The sequence below is a fragment of the Uranotaenia lowii genome, unplaced genomic scaffold (genome assembly GCF_029784155.1).
Source record: "Uranotaenia lowii strain MFRU-FL unplaced genomic scaffold, ASM2978415v1 HiC_scaffold_393, whole genome shotgun sequence".
NCBI lineage: Eukaryota > Metazoa > Arthropoda > Insecta > Diptera > Culicidae > Uranotaenia > Uranotaenia lowii.
The window spans coordinates 6382-13384 of NW_026598304.1; the positions used below are offsets into that span (position 1 = coordinate 6382).

At 32.2% G+C, this 7003-nt stretch overlaps 1 long non-coding RNA gene across 1 annotated transcript; it reads right to left on the bottom strand.

The window, feature by feature from the left end:
- Positions 1-5247: 5247 nt before the first annotated feature.
- Positions 5248-6292, bottom strand: LOC129760056 (uncharacterized). The gene is made up of 2 exons (XR_008740295.1): positions 5810-6292; positions 5248-5745 (listed from the first exon to the last, which is right to left on the bottom strand). It is a non-coding gene; the product is annotated as an uncharacterized LOC129760056 (long non-coding RNA).
- Positions 6293-7003: the final 711 nt, after the last annotated feature.

Genomic DNA, 7003 nt, shown 5'->3' on the forward strand with positions numbered 1-7003 from the left:
AATCAAAATGAATCGATTGACTTTTCGAAATTTTGGAAATTTTATATTCAGTTCGTTTTGATAGTCTTTTTAAAGTTTTTTTTATTGGGAATATTCACTGTTCATCGTTTTCGTATTATCGAAAAATTTATAGTCTTAAGATTTTGAATAATGGAAATTCAAAAAAATCCTCGTATGCTTATTCATCTTTTCTTGAAAAACATTTTTTACAACCATCATTTCTTAGGTAGATTGAATAGATTTGGCCTAATAGTTTTTATCTTCAAAAGATAAAACTGCTTTTTTATCTTTTCCATCCCCTATCTAATGAAAATATCCGTTGAAGATTATCCCACTTTTCAATATGGATGATCTCCCTGTAAAATGGTATATTTAAGTTTCATTAACTTAGATTTTTTTAAAAAACCTCCAAGCTTTGTTGAAGCATGTTGAAAAATCACTTTGCATGTTTTCAATTGCATGTGTGAATTTTTTCGCTTTTCAATTTCGCACTGTTATATTATTAGTTTACCTTAAATGTTGAAAGTTCTACTAATAGCTTTTTGAAGTTATCGAAAACAAATCATCTCGAAAACACCATTTTTTTATTATGAAAAAGGTTTTTTTTAGTTCTGTTTTTTTCATGGGCACAAACATCCCATTAATGGATGGTAGAATCGACCACATTGGTCATCAATGATAACTCAAAAGATAGAAATTGGTCAGTGCAATTGAATTGTATAAAACTAAAAACCTCAAATTTTATTATCTAATCAATTTTCTAATTCCCTATTTAAATCCCTATTGAAATCCCAATTGTAGCGTTTAAAACGCAGCCTTGAGCTTATAACTCTGAATCTAAAAATTTTTCTTTCTCTATGAGGAATTATGTACAAAAATATAAAAATGGTTTACCCTCAAAGCCCCCAGTGGCGGTAAAGAGCACTTTAAAAGCCACTTCTATTCTAGTAAATATATTCCTAACAGGCTAGTTGTATGTTGTCAAAATGTTGGCTTATAATTGTATCCAAATATCTCGTACCGGTAGCACGTGCTTTGAACAGTAGAAGGTACAAAAACACCTGCCTAAATTTTCACTTCCAAATTTTTAATGCTCAGCAAGCTTTGCTATCCAGTACATGTGAGCTCTGGATTGTCGTTGTTTCTAATACCCGGCCCATGGTGATGGTGAAAATAATCCCGCCAACAAAACGAACGGAAATCAAAATCGGTTCGCAAAATGGGTGCCATGACTTTTGGTTCGTGGGAATAAAACCGTTGTTGTATGGACGACCTCCTTCAAAAGGGGTCATCCGAAAATCTAAAAACTTTTTTCATCATTCCTGGTCCTAATGAGCACCCATGCCAAATTTCAGCTCTCTAGCTCTTATGGCGGCTGAGCCTATTGAAGACAAACATACAAACGAACAAACGGAAATTACTTTTTATATATATAGATTATGCAAAGATCAGTTTACTCTGTTGAATATAATGCTATTTATCTTAAAGAACACTAAAATAGTAGGTAGAAGGAGGAGCGAGGAGCCTTAAGTGATTTATGCAGATAATTTTCACCAACACTTTTCGGTAGGCACTAGGTATATACTTACAGGATCGATACTCATCTATACATTAAAAAAAAGAGGAACGTATTTCTTATTATATGATTTAGCTTGTTTTTTTTTCGGAAAACATAAACTATACGATCTTTTAAAATTATAGAATAGTGTAGCCGTGTGACTGCTTTTCGTAGAACTCGCATCGGTATTCGGTATGCGTTCTGATTCTACGCAAAAGTGTCACACGAAGCATTTTTTGCTCTAATTTTCCGTTTTTGATCTAATCCGTTGTATTGTTTTTGACAGAAAACAAGGTAATATATAATTAACTTGGACTGTTCAGTACGAGAAATGTTTTAGTTTGAGAGAAAAATTGGAAATAAAGCTGAAATTTCAACCGCGTTTTTCTCGTTTGCACGTTTTTCACATGGGACAATTTCATTTGGAACTGCAGTAAAGGAGCTACAAAAGATAGATTTTTTCTTACAAAAATTAAGTATTCACAATATAATTCTTTTGCGGCAAAGCTGCAACCAAAAAAGATGAAGGAACCAAGGCTTTTTTTTGTGGAGGATGTAGGAAATCGTATGTAGGAGAATCAAGCCAATTTTTAGAAAAACTATTAAAACAACATTAAAAAATGTATACACAAAACAAATATGCACAGGTTTAGTTCAGTATTGTTAAAAAACTGACCCCATTTTCGATTTAGAAAATACTTAATTATTACAGAGAGTTATTGGATATAACGCTGGGATAGCTACCAAAATGTTCTAAATAATGTTAAGAGGTGACGATAATGTCATTAATAGGCCAGAGGTGTTCATGACCCAATAATATCCAAATCAACAAATACATTGACAAAGAAATGTAATCGCAAAACAGAACAAACTGTCCGAAACCAAAATAGTTTAGACGATGGCCAGTCAATTTTTAATTAAAATTTAAATTAAGATTTATTATGAAATTTTAAAACGAAAAATATAGTTTAAGTGTTCGTCGAAAACGTCGATAACTTCCAAGAATATAATAATAATAAACTTTTGAAGGAACTAGCCCATATAAAGTACACGACAAAATAAAGTACGCACTTGCTATAAAAATTTTCAAATTATTGTATCTTTTTTGCCTTTCTTTCAGAAAGGTATAGTTATCGGTCGATTTTGGAGATCATTAATTATGGGTCTTAGATATACCTTTATAGGTACCTATCGAATCAGCTCGTCGAGTTCAGACGATGTCTGTGTATTTGTGTGTATTGGTGTGATTTTTTATAAACTTTTTTGCACGTTTTTGCGAAACTGGGCAGTACAATAAAAATGATTTTTAGCTTAAAAAATTTGATTTTTTTTCTTCTTCGTCCTATAAAAGAAAGAAAAAAAAACAAAATAGTTTGAAAAATAAATTTTCATAGTAATTATCATCAAATCATCACTCCAAAAAACGTGTCAATTTGGCTTGCTAGCCACAACCAGCAATCACTAAAATCAAGATTATCGTGTCTATGACGTCAAATTATACGTGACGTCATAGATACTCGCATGCTATCTCAAAGTATGGATCTGTCTATGTGTGGAAGGGAGAACAGACAGGCTTCACTCCCACTCAGGTTTGATGTCATCGTGACAGAAACCGTGTGGGAGGAAGACCGCAGTTTAAATTTTCCCGGCCAAAGGTTTAATTTTTTCATTGTAATGGTTCAGTTCGAAACCGAACCATATCAAAAATTTCGGAACCGAAGTTCCAAAACATAAAGTTAAAAATGGTTTTCACCAAGGGGTACGACCCCGAAATCAGTGAAGTCGTTGATGAGTACGTCATGCCCACACTGCATGGTACGAAAGTGATTGTTACTTCGAGATTCTCCCAACATTATATTCAGGTTGCTCTGTGAAGGACAAAACGACGAAGGGGCGCGTGTGGGAGAACGAAGCACACCATATCAATTTCTTCACACGCTCATTTTCATTTACCATTTTAATGGTTACTTAATTAATTATTTAATATTTTTGCTTTTGAATGAATTATCGGAAAAACTGCAATCATAATGGTAGTTCTCATGAAAAAAATATAATAAGGTTAAAAAAGTTGACATTGAGATATTTTTTTATATTGTAATTTTTAATTTTATATTCGTCTTCTTGATTGATTTTGATCGGTATGGTTTTTTTATGATCGATATAATTATGCGTTGAGACCAGTCCGACATATCATTTACCAAATTGAAAATTTCAAATATTATTATAAAAGGCGCTTGGGATCAGAGGGGTACAAGTGTCTAAATGATAGATTCGAGAAAACGCGCTTCAAAGTTGTACAGGTGCTCAATTTTTCATATATTTTTCGAATTCGAGCAATTTTTATTCAATCAAAAAAGTGTTCAAAAAAAATTATAAAAAATTTAAGTTTTGCACCAGATGTACATTGAAACATAAAAAAACCGTTGGTTATACTTAACTCAAAATTGATGATTTTGGCACTTGCACCCCTATGATCCTGGAGGGCTCATATATACAAATTTGAAAATATATTTTACCGATCATTGGACTCTATGTTAGAATCAAAGATATTATTTTCTTGCTGTCTTGACTCGATAGGTTATCCAGAGCAAAAGTTGAAGTATTTGAAACACATGGTTGGGACCTTTTTTTTATATTGTAATCTTTAATTTTATATTCATGTTCTTATTTTTACTAAACTGACTAACCATTTACTAAACTAAAAATTTCAAAAATGATCATATATAAAAATTTGAAAATATGTTTTACCGATCATTGGACTCTATGTTAGAATCATTGCTACTTATTTTTCGCTGTTTTCACTTCATAAGTTACCCAGAGCAAATGTTGAATTATTTGAAACACATGGTTGGGAACCTTTTTTTATATTGTAATCTTTAATTTTATATTCATGTTCTTAATTGATTTTGATCGGTATGCTTTTTTTATTATCTATATACCTAGGCATGCAGACCAGGCCGACAAACCATTTTTTAAACTGAAAATTTCAAAATTGATTATATATTCAAATTTGAAAACATACTTTACCGATCGTTGGACTCTATGCTAGAATCATTGATACTCTCAAGTAACATTTTGAAATCTCAATGGTTTTATAAAATAAATAAGATGTTTTTTAAAGGGGTTGAGAAAGATCTAAAAGCTGTAAAGCGTATTTCGGGAAAACCATTATATAATCTATCTTCAGGATAGTTACACGACCTCTATACAACTGTTTTTATAAATCACCTGTCAAGTCCAAGGTTAGTTTTATCATTCAACTTTATATAGGTTTCGAAATTCGCTATACAGCAAGTAAAAAACCACCGATGAATGCAGCACTTGAACAAGACCAAATTGCATTATACAAAACTAACGAGAATTGACATTTCAATTTCGATCGGATGTATACAAAAATAAGTGTTCGAAATATGTACTGGCGAAGTAAACTTTTGTGGTGGTAAAAATTTAAAACGAGGAATAATAATCATCAATTCGTTGATTAGCTATCGAAGGCAAGACTCGAGCAGGATATTTTCAGTAGCAGAACACTCTTACGGAGCTTGCTGATCAAGTTTTTGTGGGCCTGCTGGGTTGCACAACACGGGTGGATTTCGAAACACGAACATTTTTCTTCAGAGTTTAACCAGGCCGTCAGTAATTGTTCTGCTCAAGTGTTAAGTGATCACATTCTGTAAGAAACAAGCATGCAAGAATCGACTGTAAACTTTTATTTGCTATCGGAATTGGACCCCCCAAAGAAGCTTCGAATGTGTTCGTAAGATACCTATCAAACAGATCTTTAAGTAGCAAAGATAAAAAATAAATGTTTTTAAATTCTGTATTCTTAATTATCAAATAAAATTTTATCACAATGTTGAATTCACTTTCACTATTGAATTATTAATTTAAAATGGAGTTAAGCTGCCCTTTCAATTCGGAACATGTAAAAAATCGTAGCTGTTTCTGTTCCCGGAAGTAGTACTTTTTTCATCCAACTCGAATGTAGGTATCCATTAATTAGCAGTATCGTAATCCATCTTCCGCTGTCCATTTCAAAGATTTTATGCATAAACACTTCCATGATTCTGAGATGATCCGGTGGCGGTATTTGTTCCTAATGAATAGAGAAGAATTCAGCAGCACACAGCTATACTCGCCGGTTTTATTCCGATCACTTTCAGCGAACAAGCCGTATTCCGAAACATCTAAAACATACATATTGCTTTTTAATTTCTGTGTGATAAATACAATAATTTTGGAGTTATTTACCTGTTAATTCCGAAAAGTTGATAACCATTTCTGAAGATTTTATGGTTCCGATTTTTCAGGAGGAAGACAACTTCGTGCTCGAACTTTCTGAAGCAGTTTGCCGGAATGCTAATTACTCTTGGAATGTTTGAACAACGGATCCGGCGGTGGACAGAAAATATCAAACTTTTTTTTCTAAAAGTTACGAGGAAATTAGCTTTCGGTAGCTGTTCTCACTGCAGAGTATTTAAGAACAACAGGAATCAAATTTGAATCACGAATTATTTTTGTTTTTTTGTTTACACTGTGATTTGCAACAACCGTTATTTTCGAGTTTTGGTAGATCTGGAGAAAGCCTTTTGGCTATAAGAAGAGCAAAATTGAGTTAGAGAAAACAAATTGTTCTGGTAATGGCATTTCCCCAGAGTATATGGCCTTATAATTGTTTTTCCAAAGCCAAAATAGATTTTGACAACCTCTCGAAAGTCAGGACAAGTCCTGAAAAGTCAGGACACCTGGCACCTCTGACGTGCATTACAATTGTTCAGTTGTTGATGTTGTTTCTCTTGTACTCAGAGGTGCCAGGTAACCTGATTTATCAGGATTTGTCCTGATTTTCTAGAGACCGAAATTAAGATTCAAAATTTTTTATAGGATAAAAGTATTTTGAAATAATTAACATAATAAATAATTCACATAAATAATAACATAATTGTAAACTTATTGAAAATTGTTGAATGATTGAATACTGGAATATCTTGTATGATCCCATTTCTATGACATTATGATCATATATCTATAAAATATAAGAGCTCTAAAAATGAAGAGTATAATTTTTAAAAAAGATGCCTAACCATGTGTTTCAAATAATTCAACCTTTCAAGTAAAGGAAGCGAATAATTTGAAAAAATAATTGAGTAAAATTACAACTGCTAGACTAAAATACGATGCTTCAACGTAGGTTACAATAATCGATCGAATTAACTATAGAAATTAAACATTTTGACAACTTTGAAATATCAATATTTTCAATGTTGTCATTTTGTCACTTATGTCACAGGTTATACAGAGCAAACGTAGAAATATTTGAAACACATTGTTGGGGACCTTTTTTTGATATTGTATTTTTTGAAATTGTATTTGTTATGTTATATTCGCCTTTTAAATCGATTTTGATCGATACACCTATGCGTGTAGACCAGGCCGACTAACCAT